The 20303-nt window shown below is 37.2% G+C and overlaps 1 protein-coding gene across 1 annotated transcript in view; it reads right to left on the bottom strand.

Moving 5' to 3' along the window:
* Positions 1 to 20303, bottom strand: part of GPC5 (glypican 5) — a 1453661-nt gene that overhangs the window by 167587 nt on the left and 1265771 nt on the right. The window lies entirely within an intron of this gene.

Here is a 20303-nt window from a genome sequence, read left to right as displayed (position 1 = left end):
AGGTGTGTAGGTGATTTCCACACATTGAGAGCCAAAACATCAAATTTTAATGTTGGTCTGGTGAAAGAGAGATAATATTTGATGGTTCATGAAGAATACTACAACATAATAAGCATTTTAGATGCAGGGTTATTTCTTTGTATGACTTATTTCCTTTTATGGCCATCAATCCAAATTTTAAAAATAATTTTTAAATATATTTAAGATGTTGTCATGTGTCCTAAGATGACAAAAATAAATTAGACACATGTTTAATCATCATTCCAGTTTGGTTTATTCACTCATATTTTATTGCATAAAACAAGTCAAATTATTTAGCATGATGTCAAAGTCTTAAGTGTAAACCTCTTGGGGGAAACAGCAAAGAATTGGGAAGAATATTACAGTCTATCATGTGAATTTCATCACCACAATCAGAAACTAACACAAAACCCAGAAGAAACCCTAAGAAAGATACCTGTAACTTGAAGAAGATGTAGACTAGATGCCAAAGACAGAGAATGATCTGAATGGAAAATTTTGCAGCTAAACTATTTTCCCTTTTTTGTATGTATCAGGGCAAAACAGTGCCTAATTTTCTCCTCATTTTCTATCATGAGGCAAGAAAACACATCTGTCAAATGTGGCAGGGTAACCTCAGAGAAAAGCTGGAGACAAGCTATGGTCATAAATGTATGCTAAATAGATGGTTCAACATAAGAAAATGTAACAAGTTAATTCAACACATTCATAGACTTGACTTCAAGAGAAAATTTAGGCAGCATTGCAATAGAAGCAGAAACACATTTGAAAAAGTCCAGTATTTATTTGTTAAAAACTCATACCAAATTGTAAAGAACATTGATGCTATGAAGAAACTGCATCAAGTAGTGGGCAAAATAATCAGCTAGGCTTCATAATGGCAGGATTAAAGGCATACATAACACTATTAACCTTAAATGTAAATGGGCTAATTGCCCCCAATTAAAAGACACAGACTGGCAAATTGGATAAAGAATCAAGACCCATCAGAGTGCTGTATGCAGGAGACCCATCTCATGTGCAAAGACACACATAGGCTCAAAATAAAGGGATGGAGGAATATTTACCAAGCAAATGGAAAGCCAAAAAAAAAAAAAATGCAGGGGTTGCAATCCCAGTCTCTAATAAAACAGACTTCAAACCAACAAAGTTCAAAAGAGACAAATAAGGGCATTACATAATGGTAAAGAGATCAATGCAACAAGAAGAATTAACTATCCAAAATATATGCACCCAATACAAGAGCACCCAGATTCATAAAGCAAGTTCTTAGAAACCTACAAAGATACTTAGACTCCCACACAATAATAGTGGGAGACTTTAACACACCACTGTCAATATTAGACAGACCAACAAGACAGAATATTAACAAGGATATCCAGGATTTGAACTCAGCTCTGGAACAAGTGGACCTAATAGACATCTACAGATCTCTCCACTCCAAATCAACAGAATATACATTCTTCTCAGCACCACACTGCACTTATTCTAAAGTTGACCACATCATTGGAAGTAAAACACTTCTCAGCAAATGCAAAAGAACGGAAATCATAACAAACTGTCTCTCAGACCACAGTGCAATCAAGTTAGAACTCAGGATTAAGAAACTCACTCAAAATTGCACAACTACATGGAAACTGAACAACCTGCTCCTGAATGACTACTGGGAAAATAACAAAATGAAGGCAGAAATAAAGATGTTCTTTGAGACCAACAAGAACAAAGACACAACGTACCACAATCTTTGGGACACATTTAAAGCAGTATGTAGAGGGAAATTTATAATACTAAATGCCCACAAGAGAAAGCAGGAAAGATCTAAAATCGCCACCCTAACATCACATTTAAAAGAACTAGAGAAGCAGGAACAAACAAATTCAAAAGCTAGCAGAAGTCAAGAAATAAGTAAGATCAGAACAGAACTGAAAGAGATAGAGACACAAAAAACCCTTCAAAAACTCAATGAATCCAGGAACAGGATTTCTGAAAAGATCAACACAATTGATAGACCACTAGCCAGACTTATAAAGAAGAAAAGATAGAAGAATCTAATAGATGCAATAAAAAATGATAAAGGGGATATCAACACCAATCCCACAGAAATAAAAACTAGCATCATAGAATACTATAAACACTTCTATGCAAATAAACTAGAAAATCTAGAAGAAATGGATAAGTTCCTGGACATATACACCCTCCCAAGACTAAACCAGGAAGAAGTCGAATCCCTGAATAGACCAGTAACAAGTTCTGAAATTGAGGCAGCAATTAATAGCCTACCAACCAAAAAAAAAAGTCTAGGACCAGACGGATTCACAGCCAAATGCTACCAGAGGTACAAAAACGAGCTGGTACCATTTCTTCTGAAACTATTCTAAACAACAACTATCCCTAACTCATTTTATGAGACCAGCATCATCCTGATACCAAAACCTGGCAGAGACACAACAAAAAAGAAAATCAAAACCACAATGAGATACTATCTCACACCAGTTAGAATGGCGATCATTAAAAAGTCAGGAAACAACAGGTGCTGGAGAGGATGTGGAGAAACAGGAACACTTTTACACTGTTGGTGGGACTGTAAACTAGTTCAACCATTGTGGAAGTCGGTGTGGTCTTCCTCAGGGATCTAGAACTAGAAATACCATTTGACCCAGCCATCCCATTACTGGGTATAAACCCAAAGGATTATAAATCATGCTGCTATAAAGACACATGCACATGTATGTTTATTGTGGCACTGTTCACAATAGCAAAGACTTGGAACCCACCCGAATGTCCAAAATGATAGACTGGATTAAGAAAACGTGGCACATATACATCATGGAATACTATGCAGCCATAAAAAATGATGAGTTCATGTCCTTTGTAGGGACATGGATGAAGCTGGAAACCATCATTCTCAGCAAACTATCGCAAGGACAAAAAACCAAACACTGCATGTTCTCACTCATAGGTGGGAATTGAACAATGAGAACACATGGACACAGGAAGGGGAACATCACACACCAGTGCCTGTTGTGGGGTGGGGAGAGGGGGGAGGGATAGCATTAGGAGATACACCTAATGTTAAATGTTGAGTTAATGGGTGCAGCACACCAACATGGCACATGTATACATATGTAAGTAACCTGCACGTTGTGCACATGTACCCTAAATCTTAAAGTATAATAATTTAAAAAAAAAAGAAAAAAAGAAAATTTCAGGCCAATATCCCTGATGAACATTGATGTGAAAGTCCTCAATAAAATACTGGCAAGCCAATTCCAGCAGCACATCAAAAAGCTTATCCACCATGATCAAGTCAGCTTCATCCCTGGGATGCAAGACTGGTTCAACATACACAAATCAATAAACGTAATCCATCACATAAACAGAATCAGTGACAAAAACCACATGATTATCTCAATAGATACAGTAAAGGCCTTCGACAAAATTCAACAGCCTTTCATGCTAAAAACTCTCAATAAACTAGGTATTGATGGAATGTCTCTCAAAATAATAAGAGCTATTTATGACAAACCCACAGCCAGTATCATACTGAATGGGCAAAAACTGGAAGCATTCCCTTTGAAAACTGGCACAAGACAAGAATGCCCTCTCTCACCACTCCTATTCAACATAGTGTTGGAAGCTCTGGCCAGGGCAATCAGGTAAGAGAAATAAATAAAGGGTATTCAATTAGGAAAAGAGGAACTGAAATTGTCTCTGTTTGCAGATGACATGATTGTATATTTAGAAAACCCTTTCATCTCAGCCCAAAATCTCCTTAAGCTGATAAACAACTTCAGCAAAGTCTCAGGATAGACAATCAATGTGCAAAAATCACAAGCATTCCTATACACTAAGAGCAGACAAATAGCCAAGTCATGAGTGAAATCCCATTAACAATTGCTAAAAAGAGAATAAAATGCCTAGGAATACAATTTACAAGGGTTGTGAAGTACCTCTTCAAGGAGAACTACAAACCACTGCACAAGGAAATAAGAGAGGACACAGATAAATGGAAAAACATTCCGTGCTCATGGATAGGAAGAATCAATATCGTGAAAATGGCTGTACTGCCCAAATTAATTTACAGATTCAATGCTGTCCCCATCAAACTACCATTGACTTTCTTCACAGAATTGAAAAAATTACTTTAAATTTCATATGGAACCAAAAAACAGCCCACATAGCCAAGACAACCCTAAGCAAAAAGAACAAAGCTGGAGGCATCATGCTATCTGACTTCAAACAATACTACAAGGCTACAGTAACCAAAACAGCATGGTAGTGGTACAAAAACAGATATATAGACCAATGGAACAGAACAGGGGCCTCAGAAATCATGCCACACATCTACAACCATCAGCTCTTTGAAAACTTGACAAAAACAAGCAATGGGGAAAGGATTCCCTATTTAATAAATGGTGTTGGGAAAACTGGCTAGCCATATGCAGAAAGCTGAAACTGGATCCCTTCCTTATGCCTCATACAGAAATTGACTCAAGATGGATTGAAGACTTAAACATAAGACCTAAAACCATAAATACCCCAGAATAAAACATAGGCAATACCATTCAAGATGTAGGCATGGGCAAAGACTTCATGACTAAAACACCAAAAGCAAGGGCAACAAAAGCCAAAATTGATAAATGGGATCTTATTACACTGAAGAGCTTCTTCACAGCAAAAGAAACTTTCATCAGAATGAACAGGCAACCTACAGAATGGGAGAAAATTTTTGCAATCTATCCAACTGACAAAGGGCTAATATCCAGGATCTACAAATAACTTACACAAATTTACAAGAAAAAAACAAACAACCCCATCAAAAGGTGGGCGAAGGCTATGAACAGATGCTTCTCAAAAGAAGACATATATGCAGCCAACTAACATATTTAAAAAAGCTAATCATCACTGGTCATTAGAGAAATGCAAATCAAAACCACAGTGAGATACCATCTCATGCCAGTTAGAATGGCGGTCATTAAAAAGTCAGGAAACAACAGATGCTGGAGAGGATGTGGAGAAATAAGAATGCTTTTACACTGTTAGTGGGAGTGTAAATTATTGAACCATTGTGGAAGACAGTGGGATGATTCCTCAAGGATCTAGAACTAGAAATGCCATTTCACCAAGCAATCCCATTACTGAGTATATACCCAAAGGATTATAAATCATGCTGCTGTGAAGACACATGCACACGTATGTTAATTGTGGCACTGTTCACAATAGCAAAGACTTGGAACCAACCCAAATGCCCATCAACGATAGACTGGATAAAGAAAATGTGGCACATATACACCATGGAATACTATGCAGCCATAAAAAAGGATGAGTTCATGTCCTTTTCAGGGACGTGGATGAGGCTGGAAACTCATTCTCAGCAAACTAACACAGGAACAAAAAACCAAACACGGCATGTTCTCACTCATAGGGAGTTGGACAATGAGAACACATGGTCACAGGGAGGGGAACACCACACACCGGGGCCTGTCATGGGATGGGGACTAGGGGAGGGATAATAACAGGAGAAATACCTAATGTAGATGATGGGTTGATAGGTGCCACAAACAACCATGGCACATGTATACCTATGTAACAAACCTGCACTTTCTGCACATGTACCCCAGAACTTATCATAACTAAAAAAAAAAAAAAAAACTCATAAAATTTTTAATACAAGAGAACTTCTTCAACTTCATAAGTCCTACCAAAAGTCTGTTGTATGTACTAATATAATTATTTTAGGGCATTCCCTTTAATTAAGGGAAAAGATACGATGATCATCAATATCACTTCTTCTGGGCATAGTATTAGAGAGCTTGGCAAATATCACAAGATGAAAAAAAAACAGATATAAATACTTGGAAGGAAATACAATCTATTACCTTTTGGAGATGCTGTTATCACCCATAGAAAAGGCTAATCAAATAAACACAATGCCATCAGGACTTATAAGCAAATTTTACAAGGGTGTTAATAAGTGATGAACAACCACACACACAAATATTCAAAATGCATACCTGCAAGCTATGCAAGGTCTAATATCTAGAATCTATAAGGAACTTAAATTAATCAAAAGCCAAATAACCCCATTAAAAAGTGAGCAAAAAATATGAACAAACAGTTATCAAAAGAAGACATACAAGTGGCCAACAAGCATGAAAAACTGCTTGTAGTCGTCCCTTTTCACACAGATATAAAGAACTGCCTGAGTTTGGATAATTTATAAAGGAAAGAGGTTAATTGACTCACAGTTCTGCATGGCTAGGGAGGCCTCATGAGACTTACATTATGGCAGAAGGTGAAGGGGAAGCAACGCACTTCTTACATAGAAGCAGGAGAGAGAGAGTGACGTAGGAACTGTCAAACACTTTTAAACAATGAGAACTCACTATCACAAGAACAACATGGGGGACCCCACCCTACACCAATCTAATCACCTCCCTCCTAGTCTCTCCCTCAACACGTGGGGATTACAGTAGGAGATGGAATTTGAGTGGGGACACAGAGCCAAACCATATCATTCTGCCCATGGCCCCCTCTGAAATCTCAGGTCATTTTCACATTTCAAAACACAATCATGTCTTCCCAAGAATCCCCCAAAGTTTTAACTCACTGCAGCATTAACCCAAAAGTCTAAGTCCAAAGTCTCCTCTGAGATGAGGGAAGTCACTTTCATCTATGAGCCTTTAAAATCAAACACAAATTAGTTACTTCTAGGATGCAATGTGGGTACAGGCACCGGGTAAATGTTCTCATTGCAAATTGGAGAAATTGGCCAAAATAAAGGGATGACAGGCCCATGCAAATCCAAAATACAGACAGGCAGTCATTAAATCCTAAAGCTTTGAAATAATCTCCTTTGAGTCCATGTCTTGCATCAAGGGATGCTAATGCAAACACTAGATTCCCAAGCCCTTGGGCAGCTCCTCCCCTGTGGCTCTGCAGAGTACAGCCCCTGCAGCTGCTTTCACAGGCTGGCAATGAGCACCTGAGGCTTTTCCAGGTGCATGTGCAAGCTGTTGGTGGGGTCTGGAGGATGGTGGCCCCTCTCTCACAGCTCCACTAGGCAGTGCCCTAGTGGTATCTCTGTGTAGGAGAAACAACCTACACATTTTTCCTCTTCATTGCCCTAGTAGAGGTTCTCCATGAGGGCCCTGCCTCTGCAGCAGACTTCTGCCTGGACATCCAGGCATTTCCATACATCCTTTGAAATCTAGGCATTGTGCTCCCTTGTCTTCTGCATACCTGCAGGCCCAACCCCACATGGAAGCCACCAAGGTTTGGGTCTTGCACCCTCTGAAGCAACAGCCCCAGTTGCACCTGGGCCCCTTTTAGCTATATCTGCAGCTGGAGCTGCTGGGTTGCAGGGCACCAAGTCCTGAGTCTGCACAGAGTAGCAGGGCCCTGGGCCTGACCCATGAAATCATTTTTCCCTTCAAGGCCTCTGAACCAGTGATGGAAGGGGCTGTCGTGAAGATCTCGACAGGCCCTGGAGACATTTTCTCCATTGTCTTGGCTATTAACATTTGGCTCCTCATTTACTTATGCAAATTTGTGCAGGTGGATTGAATTTCTCCCCAGAAAATGGTTTTTATTTTCTACCTCATGGTCAGGCTGTAAATTTTCCAAACTTTTATGCTCTCTTCCCTTTTAAATAAAAGTTTCAGTTTCAGATACTCTCTTTGCAAACATGTATGACTGAATGCTCTCAGAATCAGCCAGGTCACCGCTTGAATACTTTGCTGCTTAGAAATTTCTTCCATCAGATGCCCTAAATTATCTCTCTCAAGTTCAAATTTCCATAGATCTCTAGGGAAGAGCAAAATGTCACCAGTCTCTTTTCTAAAGCATAGCAAGAGTGACCTTTACTCCAGTTTCCAGTAAGTTACTTATCTCCACCTGAGACCACCTCAGCCTGAACTTCACTTTTCATATTACTATCAGCATGTTAGTCAAAACCATCCAACAAGTCTCTAGGAAGTTCGAAATTTTCCCACATCCTCCTATCTTATTATGAGCCTTCTAAACTGTTCCGACCTCTGTCCATTACCCAGTTCCAATGTCGCCTCCACATTTTCAGGTTAACTTTATAGCAGTGCCACACTCCTGGTACCCATTTCCTATATTAGTCCATTTCACATTGCTATAAAGAACTACCTGAGACTGGGCAATTTTAAAAGGAAAAAGGTTTAATTGGTTCATAGTCCTGTATGGCTGGGAAGGCCTCAGGAAACTTAACAATCATGGTGGAAGGTGAAGGGGAATCAAGGCCCATGTCTTACATGGCAGCAGGACCGAGAGAGAGCTAGGAACTGCCAAACACTTTTTAACCATCAGATATTATTAGAACCCACTCATTGTCATGAGAATAGTATGAGGGAAACCACCCCCATGATTTAATCACCTCCCACCAGGTCTCTCCCTCAATACCTGGGGATTACAATTTGAGATGAGATTTGGGTGGGGACACAGAGCCAAACCATATTAGTGCTTATAATCACTAATCAGCAAAAAAATGCAAATCCAAACCACAGTGAGATATCCTACACCAGTCAGAGTGGCTTTTGGTAAAATGTAAAAAAAAAAAAAAAATAGCCGATATTGGTGAGGCTTTGGAGGAAAGGGAACACACGTACACTGTTTTTTTTTTTTAAATTTATTATTATACTTTAAGTTTTAGGGTACATGTGCACAATGTGCAGGTTAGTTACATATGTATACATGTGCCATGCTGGTGCACTGCACCCACTAACTCATCATCTAGCATTAGGTATATCTCCCAATGCTGTCCCTCCCCCTCCCCCCACCCCACAACAGTCCCCAGAGTGTGATGTTCCCCTTCCTGTGTGTGATGGGAATGTAAATTAGTTCAGCTACTGTGGAGAGCAGTTTGGAGATTTCTCAAAGAAATAAGAGCTGAATTACCATTTGACCCAGCAATCACATTACTGGGTATATATCTAAAAGAAAATAAGTCATTTTACCAAAAGACATTTGCACCTGTATATTCATTGCAGCACTATTCACAATAGCAAAGAAAGGGAATCAACTCAGGTGTCCCTCATCGGTGAACTGGATCAAGAAAATGTGGTGTATGTACACCATGTAATACTATGTAGCCATAAAAAAAATGAAGTCATGTTCTTTGCAGCAACATGGATGTAGCTGGAGACCATTATCCTAAGTGAACTAACTCAGAAACAGATAGATAAATACAGTAATTTCTCATTTGTAAATGGGAGCTAAACATAGGGTACACATGGATATAAAGGTGGGAACAATAGACACTGAAGACTATTAGATGGGGGAGGGAAGGAGAGGGACAAGGGTTGAAAAATTAACTGTTCCATATTATGCTCACCATCTGGTTAATGGAAATATTTGTACTCCAAACCTCAGCATCAAGCAGTATCCCATGTAAAAAACCTGTATATGTACCCACTAAATCTAAAATAGACATTGATAAAAAGTTTTTCCATATCAGCAATAATTGAATTGAAGGTGTAAAACTGCAATAAAAATTGGGACACTATAAAGTATCTTGTAGTTTAAGGTATAAAAAAAAAACCCTAAAACCATCTATATAGAAAATTTTAGGAATTGATCTTAAAGGAAATCCAAATAAGTGGAGAATTATGTCATGTTAATGAAAGTGATAATTTAATATTAAATTACATTATTTTTCCAATAAATCTAATATGGTCATTGATTTTAATAAAATATTTGATTCTAAAATGAGCATAATTTTTCATAAATAACTTGATTAATTTTTTAAAATGCAGACGGTCAGACTTGCCTTATCAGACATCAGAACTTATTACAAATATATGGGGAAAAATGTGGTAACAGGTGAAGTTTTAGTTTCCATTAAGAAATATTAGATCTGGCTGGCTACAGTGGCTCATGCCTGTAATCCTAGTACTTTGGGAGGCTGAGGAGGGTGGATCACCCAAGGTCAGGATTTCAAGATTAGCCTGGCCAGCGTGGCAAAACCCCTTCTCTACTAAAAAAATACAAAAATCAGCCGGGCATGGTGGTGGGTGCCTGTAATCACAGCTACTCAGGAGGCTGAGGCAGGGAGAATTGCTTGAACCCGTGAGATGGAGGTTGCAGTTGAGCTGAGATTGCACCACTGCACTCTAGCATGGGTGACAGAGTGAGACTACATCTCAAATAAATAAATAAATAAATAGAACTACTGGATCTCACTGGCAATGGAAAGGGAAAGGAAAATTACTGATGGCAGCATACTACTAATGGTAAATAAGCACATGAAAAGATGCTCAACATCATATGTCATTAGAAAATTGCAAACTAAAACAATGATTTGCTACTACATACCTATTATAATGGCCAAAATCCAAAATACCAATACTACTGAGTGCTGGTAAAACAATGAGCAGAAATAATTCTTATTCATTGCTAGTGGGGATGCGAAATGGTATATCCACTTTGGAAGACAGTTTAGCAGTTTCTTATGACACTAAGCACACTCTTAGTATATGATTCCTTAATTATGCTCCTTGGTATTTTCCAAAAGAGTTGAAAACTTATGCCCCACAAAACATGCACAAAAGTGTTTATGCTAGTGTTATTCATAATTACCAAAAGAGAAACAACCAAGGTACATTTCAATAGGCAAATAGACAAACACTCTATGGTGTAGCCATACAATGGAATATTATTCAGTGCTATATAAAAAAAAGAGAGCCGGCTGGGTGTGGTGGCTCATGCCTGTAATCCCAGCACTTTGGGAAGCTGAGGTGAGTGGATCGCGAGGTCAGGAGTTTGAGACCTGCCTGGCCAATATGGTGAAATCCTGTCTCTACTAAAAATACAAAAATCAGCTGGGCATGGTGATGCACGCCTGTAGTCCCAGCTGCTCAGGAGGCTGAGACAGGAAAATCCCTTGAGCCCAGGAGGTGGAGGTTGTAGTGAGCCGAGATCGTGCCACTGCACTCCACCCTGGGTGACAGAGCAAGACTCCATCTCAAAAACAAAAAAAAAATAAAATAAAATAAAAAAGAGAAAGAAAGCCATAAAAAGGCATGGAAGAACCTTAAATGCATAATACGGAGTGAAAGAAGCCAATATGAAAGCCTATATACTATGTGATTTCAAGTATATGACATTTTGAAAAAGGCAAAACTGTGCAGACAGTAAGAAGATCAGTCATTTCGAGGGGCCCCTGGGGAGGAAAGAAAGGAGGAATAACTAGGTAGAGCACAGGGGATTTTTAGGGCAGTTAAACTATTATTCTGTGTAATATTGTCATGATGGGTACATCTTATTATACATCTATTAAAATCCATATACTGGACAACATAAAGAGTGAACCCTAATATAATTATGAACTTCAGATAAAAATGATTTATCAACATTGGCTCATCACTTGTAACAAATGTAACATACTAATGTTAAAAATACCACGAGATGTTAAAAATAGGAGAAATGGGGGTGGAGTGAGAGAGTCTTTGGACACACACTTCAATTTTCACTAATTTTTGCCTGGAAACCTAAAACAGCTCAAAAAGTAATATATATATGTGGTTACTACAATGTCTTATTCAGATTAATACACAGTGAGAGATTGTGTCTAAGAACTGACATGGTCTTTAGTTTGAATAACAACACTGAAATGCAATATTAATGTAATTATAAATTAATAGAAAAAGTAAATTTTTCATATATGAATTATTTATAACACTTTATTGAAATAACCCACATCAATCCTCATCAGTTCTGTTGTCCACATAATAATTAAAGGCCTCCAGCAGGTCCAATTTAATTAATTCCTAGAACCAATGAGTTTCACTCTAGCAGGCCATAAGTAGCGGTTCTGCAACTGAGAATGAGATCTAGAAAGAGAAAGATGTGTTCTATTTCTTCATGACTAGTGTGCTAAGTCATGGAGACAGAATCTTGGGCTTGGAAGTAGCGTCATCTTCCAGGTTGCTATGTAACCCACATTCCCAAGGAACAGACTGTCTGGCAAACCCTTTGGTCTCTATCCTTGGGATTTCTTCTCCTCCTCTACGTTTTCTCTCTCTTTCCTTTTTTTTCTAAATCATTTTTTCTTTTCCTGACCAATGATGCTTGTCCTTTTGTCCTAGGACTGGATCTCATTTATCTTTCTGGGAATAGTGCCATCTCTAAAGACCCCAAGTTAACCCACTTCATATCTAATCATTCCAGTCTAGACACTAAATACTGCAGTGTCAGTCAACACTCCCAGGGCCAGATCTTACCTCACACCTCGGGTCATAACTCTCTTGACTACACTGGGTTTTGTCCTACTTTCCTCATTCTTGGCCGTGTGTATTTTGTTCTATCCTGGGAACAAGGAGAGGAGAAAAGAGCTTTGTCTTGCATTTCAGTATTAACCCTACTCCCACATTCTTCCCAGAAAGCCAGGAAATACAATGCCAGTGTTTTCCATTCAGTTTATATTTCATGTATAATTAACTTTTGTGTTGAACATGAATAAACTGAAAATTTCTTGAAATAGAAACTATTTGATAAAATTTTGTAGGTACAATGTATACAACCCGTGTCCGATAAATTACTGACATCTAAACTTGTTATAGATCTTTTGTTCTATCATGTACTAATTCAGTAATTGTATTGCAATAAAACTAACACTTGTTTGTTAGTTATAATTTGTTCTTGGTAAGTCTTTTTCTGTGTTTTGCTTATGCTTCCATTATCTTCTAGATGAGTGCTTATGTATATCTAATTTAGAAGCTTTACATTAAGAACAGTAAAAGAAAATCCTTAAATCTATATTTCCACTTAAAATAAGATTATAATAACATGCGCTCCACCACATATAGATGTTCACAAAACATAAGCAAGTGTGAATATTTTTTCATAACCACTTATGAAGAAATAGCAGGGCTCCTATTACATGCACTTTAACAAATTAATCTATAAAGTCATAAACACATACTCTTCAACGTAGCAATAGGCAAAACAGGGGGAGAGAGAGAGCACAATGTTGCTCCCAGAAGACACTGAATTTATTGCTATTACAGAATAAATTTTTGAAAGGGATGAAGCTTTTTGCTAACATATACAATGACAACAGCAAAAGGAATAGGAACTGGAAACTTCAATTGAATCAGTCTATTTATAATGTAAGAGGTAGAGACAAAACATAGGTCATTGCTTTCTCATCATTCATTAATTCACTCATTCATTCAAAACACAAATAGATGCATGCTATGCATCTATACGCTGGGGATACAAATGGTTACAACAATCCCTCAAGTTTCTCAAAGCCAGTGGGGGAAATATGCATATAAACAACAAATATCTTGCACTGCCATATTGGACATTTGAAGACTGCCTAATGAACTGTGAGACTACAAAATGAAATGCAGTCAATTTGTCCTAAGAAGGTCACTCACGGGGAGGTGAAGACTGAATTCCGCCACAAAGGAATAGTCAAATTTTCTAGGCCAACAGGGAAAATGCTATTCCAGATGGCAGGAACATTGTGAGCAAAGTTAAGGATCTAGGAAAAAATTTAAGTATGAAGAGATGAAAGCAGAACCATGTTGTTCAGAACAAGGGGTGGAGTATTTGGTAGAGAGAAATGAGAATTAGGAGGGAGAGACGGACAGGGTCTGACCAAAAATGGTCACGGTCAGCCTAAAACTGAAGAGTTTAGAATTTATCATGAGACAAGTAGTGTGATTCAAAGATGTTGTAAGGTGCAACATGATAAGATTTGCTTTTCAGAACCACAGCCCTGATAGTCGTGTAGAGGCTGGATTACAGGTGGGGATGGAGGAGCTGTGGTGGAGGCCAGGGTAGGAGAGAAAGGAATGTAAGGAATGTGAGGAGTGGTGGGGTGAGTTGGGTGGGGATGGATTTCCTAAAAAGGTGACAGAGGAAGAGAGATTGGGTTGGGGCACTCAGAGGCGAGAACAGAGGGAAAAAAAGATCTAAAAGGAAGGAGAAGTGATAGGCCTGTGTACCAATTTGAATAACAATACTACAACTGTTTATTGAGAGCTTGTGATATACCAGACATGATATTTTAATCCTCAATACAATTAATTTTGGAATTTTTTTTTTATTTTATGAATTGATATTCAGAGGAGGTAAATCGCTTACTGAAGGCCATGTCGATTTTAAGTTAAGGGATGAGGTTAAAACTAAATGCTACTAGATACAGAGATGGTGTCCTCTCAACTACATTCTTTGGACCTCTTAACTGGATCAGCAACAGGGGAAAGGGTGGAGACTAGAATAGCTCTTCACAGTTCTCTGGATCTGGTTGGATGCTGACCAGTTTGGAGGAAGAAGATGAATTAAATGGAGGTACCTGAGGGATATCCAGGTGCAAAAGATAAATAAGCAGTTGGATACACGGGTCTGAAGAAGGTTCCTGGTGACACAGGTTGGTAGATAGACTGAGAGCTGAAATTCACCGGCAATAATTGTTACTCTGTGTCTTCCTGTTGCGTTTATGGGTCAGATCAATATATATTTTCCTCTACCTTTTAAAGATGGAATGTACAATACCTATCTAATAGTTACTTCCTGAAGAGTAAAAATCTTTTTCACTAGTTTTTCATTGGTCATGTTGTTTATTAATGATATCCTCAACAAATATGTATTCATTAACCATTAGGTGCATTGTGCTAATTACACCACACTATTTGATGGAAAGAATGAGGTCTCTTCTTGCTAAATAGTTCTAGTCATCTACCTTTTATAGTTTCCTTTGTCTTTAGAGCAATTTATTTTTTCTATTCATGATTCATCTTATTACATGTTCTTTTTGCTTCACTTTCTCTAATCCTGTTTTGCAGGCGAAAGATTATAAATAAAAACATCTATGTATAACTATAAAGCTTACAATCTCATAGCTGGCACATATTTTTGCAAAAGAAAAAAGTTGAAAACTTTTGTTGAAAAGAGTTGAAGCTGTTGAAGCTCTTTTTGTTGAAAAGAGTTGAATCTCTTTTGTAGGTATGATTTTTGAGTTGACATGGCAGGAAAATTAAGTGGCCAAAGGATTTTGATATAAGAGTAACAAAAGAGGGCCTCTAGGGACAAAGCAGATAATACATTGAGAATGAACAGAAATTATTTCTCAGGCTGGCTCTGCCAGGGCAATTCTTGTCCCTTCCCTATAATTAATTATTTTCTAGTTTAACCGAGAAAATATGAGACAATCTCAAATTTCCTCAGAGCTAGATTACAATATTCCATTCTATGAGCCCTAGAACAACATGAACAGAAGATTTAGTGGTAGCATTATAGTCTATGCTGAGGTTTCTTAGCAGTGCATTATTACCTTAGAGATCGCTGCTTAGTTCAGCCAGTTAAATGGAGGTCACTAAAGTGTTCTGCTCTTGAAAGAGAAGGGGGTGGGGAGGGTGGGGGGGGCGGAGAGAGGAAGAGAGAGAGCGCAGGAGTGAGAGAGAGAGCACGCACGCGAGCGAGAGAGAGTGCATGAGAGAGAGCTCTTTCACAGAGCAATTCATGTAAATACATGGTCCAATGGCCCAGATATCCATTAGTTATATTAATTAGACTTCATAGCATTTGCTGATGAACCATGATGAAAAAAATTGGAAGGGAACAGGAAACACATACACTGTAGCATCTGGTTTCACCACACTTGAGCCCTTGAGAATTATTAAGTGATAGTTTGACACAACTCAGAGTAAAATCTGTCTGCTCTCTGAAAGTGTGTATTTTCATAATTTAAGTAATTCATGCAAATTAGTTTAGATCAAAATGTGAGCTCCATTGTTGTCTACAAGTCAGCATGACTTCATGATTGTGATATAATTGTATCATCACCTCAGGGAAGGATACTTCTGTGAAATTAAGTGATATAGTCCTATCTAAGTAGGAATATTGTACATGAAAAATCCTGCTAATAAACATAGGTCTTATTTTGATATTTTGGAATTCTATAGGGAATTAAATATAATAAAATAATGCATCCTACTGAGGTCAGACATCTGAGAACAATAGGTTAGTCAAATCCTCATTCCTGTGAAATTTACCAAGGGGCTTTTAAAATGGCCAAACGTTAAAGTATCTAGCATGATGCTTGAAATATAATATGTGGAAATACACTAAACTAAAATGACCCTGTCCAGTCTCATGGCTTCAAATACCAGACCCCATGCTAATGATCAAATTTTCTATGCATTCAAATCTCCTGAACTCAGATTTAGATATCTAACATCTCTACTGGTTTCTTCACCTGTTTCCCACATCAGACTTCTTTCTTTTCTTAATCCATTTGCCCCCACCTTTTCCATTATATTAATCATAATTAAATAGGGACATTTGGCTCAGGCTCTGAAATTTGACTCACATCCCATGTCAAATTCAACACCAAATCCTCTCAACTCTACTTTAAAAATATTTTCAAAATATGACCACTTACCACCACTACCACTCTAGCTCAAATCATCCTATCTCTTTCCTAGGTGATTGCAACAACATCTCACTACCTGGATCTACTCTTTGTCCTATAGTCAATTCTTATCTCAGCAGACAGCAGACTATTAAAGCTGTGAACCATATCAGCCTCTATTGCCTTCTGTAGCTTCCATTTCACTTCCATAGAAATCTCCACGATGACATCTAAGACTCTCCATGGTTGGTCCCTCTTCTTGCCTTACAACTAAAAACTCTTCTACCATTTCCACGGTATTCACTCTGCTGTAGCAGGGAGACCTATTTGCTGTCCCTTAAACAAAGCAGATGTCTTTCTCCTCTGGTCTTTGCATTTGCTGGTCCTATTACTAGCAGTGTTATTTTTTACATCCACTTGATGACTTCCCTCATCTCCTTCAAGTCCTTGATGGAATGTTCTTATACAGTAAGGACGTACCTGGCAACCATATTTAAAACAGAATCTTCAGTCCCATGTTCAGAACTCTTTATGCACCTTCTCTGTTTTATAATAGTTTGAGAAAATCAGTAAGTGTTTTGGGGACACAGCACTTACCACCACCTGACATAATTAGGCATAAAACTATATTTCTTAATTATTTTCTTTCTTATATATTTGTTTGCCTTTCATCATCTAAGCATTTAGCAGAAGTTGTCTATGTTATTCACCATGGTGTTCCTAATTCCTTAAAAAGTGTTTGATATAAAACAAACATACATTGAACATTTGTTGAATAAAAGAATTATATGTAAAATTACGGTCAAGAATTTTTCGATGGGAAAACTCTTATCCTCTTAACATATTTATTTGGATACCTGGTAAATTATACTATAATTAACTTGGGAAATAAACTTGTTCCTCTTATGTTAATTGAGGGAAGCTTTGGCAGGAGCATTCTGCTTCATCTCCAAGTATTTTAATCAAAGCCTATTGTTATTTTTTTCAAATATGACAACCCTATGGGACCCACCGAGCTGAAGATTAGCTGGGACACCCAGTTCCTGTTCTCATTGTGGAGTGCCAGATTTCCTGGGCAAACAGTGTGAGTAGATAAAGCACATGGGGTGGGGTGGGGTCAGGTTTCAGGCATCAGCCCATTCCAGGCTTTGCTCTTCAACACGTACTGTCCTCCTGAGCCAGGACGCAGACCATGACTACTTTTGCCTCTGCATGTCTGTTCTGATTTCTTTCTTCATGTGGGATGCCTCTCTATCCTTCTCCTGCTTTTAATATGGAGCTTCAGTCTCTAAGCTAAAAGGCCAAGTACAGATTCACCTGCCAATGAAGCTCTTTAAATTATCTCTTCTTTCTCAGGACTCATTGGCTGTAAGTCCATGGAGCAAAAACAGAATTTGTTACTTTTCATTGACATTGTTTTAGTTTAGTTGTGTTTAACTAACTTGTTGAATGAACTGACACTGTACATTCTCCCTGTAAAATAACAATGTGTTTTCTATTATGCCTAGTCTGCTGCCTCAACTTGGCATTATGTTAATTTATCCACCTGCCAGTTTGTTTAGGTTGTATTCAAGTTAGTCTTTTGTGACATAAATAAAATCAGTGATGTGATTATAAAAGAGTGGTGCTATTTATGTAAAAATATGTTGGGTCTTGAAAAGATTAGAAAAAGCTAAGTTGATTAATATGAGGGCTAAGCAACTGTAAAATTTTAAAGAAAAAATTGTAAAATTAGAATAATCAGAATAACAAAATTTTAATAAAAGGTTTTCGTACTTCAATTACTTTAAGTTTTTGTTCTACTTTAAACAAATAAAAATTTAGAATTATAATTGACTTATGATCATAATTTATACAAAGAAGACAATGTATAGAAACTCCAGTTAATAGAGTGATAATCAAAGGGTCCTGGACTTATATCAAAATATTGGCCAATTAACTTACATTTGTGTGTGTGTGTGTGTGTATTTTTAACCCCATGATCCTCCTCCTTAACTCACTTTTTAGATTAAGTATCAAACAACTGGTCTCAATTATATTTGAATAGAAGGTTTCTACTCAATTGTTCTCTAACTTGACCATGTTCGGTACTCTTAATTAAAAGATATAATTCTTTAGTAAATAGTTTTCATAGATGTTTTCTTTCTAACTGATTATATGAAAGCTACCCAATAATGGGCAGGTTGAATAGTCATGGGGTAGGCTCAATGTCGGTCTGTGGAATGCTACCTGTCTCCACAAACCTAAGAGAACAAAAACACACCCTTAGCATTATTATCTACTTAACAGTCGAACTGTGACTGAACCTGAGGTTTGCCTGACTCCATACTTCTTGTTGTTATTCACAGAACCACAGCCTAATTTTGCGTGTTTCTTTATTTGAAGAAATCTTGAAAAAGAATTGCATTCTTTGACTTTTCTAGTTAATTAAAAATTTCATCTGAATCAGCAATATCTTACTGTGATGGCAATTGTATCTCCTAAAAAAATCACAGTAGAGATATATTTGGAATTAAATATATCCAAATACTTAAGTAGTACATTCTCAAATATCTGAGTAGTATATTCTATGAATTATGTCTGCAGGCTTACAAATGACCTTCATATAATGTTAATAGAAACTAAACTAAGAGCTATTCAAATTATACTCATGGCATTGGACATTTGGGGGTAATTTTCACCAACCATCAATGTCTGTTATGTGATGGTATTGTTACATCTATAGTCTTGGTCAACAAAATTTACTCATGTTTGATATAATTTCCTTATAGCCATAGCATGTCTTTGGAAGTAATGCAGTGCTTGAAATTCGTGGCAAAAAATATCTGGTTAAGATTACAAAATATAAACCATTGAATAAAATAGTGCCATTTACTTTTAAGATGAGGACAATATTTCGATGGGAGGACATACGTGGTTTTGTGAACAACAAAATAATATTGAGACCACATACATACAGTAAATGTTCACACTTAGCACTATGTGGGAATGGCAGCAGTCATTTCTAATAAATAATGTGTGAAAATCAATAGGACAGTTCCAGAAGCACCTCCTGCTTGTTCATGGCATAAGACCAAAGCGCTGCTATATGAATATTACGTATGTTTTTGACAAAACATCAAGACTTACACCAGTTACAATTTTCTAGTTTCCTGGAGAGGAAACTTTATTAAAGCATGTGCTAAGTAAACTATAAGATTCATATAAGAAACTTTAGTCCTATAGTTGTTTCTATTTATTTGGGGTTGAAAAAATGGCATTGTTGTACACGTACTTGCTTTATAGTTAAAAAAAAGGAGGGGGACAAAATACATTAATCACACTTTCCAAGCATCAAGGAAATTTGTGGTGGAATTATGAATCATATCATTGTAGGGTCATTTTCCTTTGTATCATGATATCACACAAGACCAATGTCAAATGGAATAGGTGAAAAATGGACAAAAAGTTTTAAAAATCATTTCAGTTAACAGATTTAAACAGAGTTTAGCTATGAAGCAATGAGCAATGGTATACTAGCTAGTGAAAGAAATGAACAACTAGGGATTAAGTGTTGAGGAAAATTGCTTTCTAATGAATTAATTTTGAATTGGTAAGAGACAAATTAAAGAATAGGATTTAACTTTTAAATATACAACTTTGGTGACAAAGTATTTGCCTATACAAGTTTCTTATGTCTGGTGTGTTCCTTACCTCCCAAATATTATTTTATAACTCTCTGATAATTTCTGAAAGATATATATCAGATATTCCTATCTAAAAAAGTCATCAATATTTTGTACTAGTATCAAAAGTAAAGAAGTATTTGACATAGGTTTATTTACTGGTTTTATACATACAAAAATAAAAATATAAATCAAAACAGCAAAGATAACAATAAAAACTGCATACTCAC

The sequence above is a fragment of the Pan troglodytes genome, chromosome 14 (assembly GCF_028858775.2).
Source record: "Pan troglodytes isolate AG18354 chromosome 14, NHGRI_mPanTro3-v2.0_pri, whole genome shotgun sequence".
NCBI classification, from domain to species: Eukaryota; Metazoa; Chordata; class Mammalia; order Primates; family Hominidae; genus Pan; species Pan troglodytes.
Note: the sequence above shows the minus strand (reverse complement) of the source record. Positions and strands in the feature narration are given on the sequence as shown.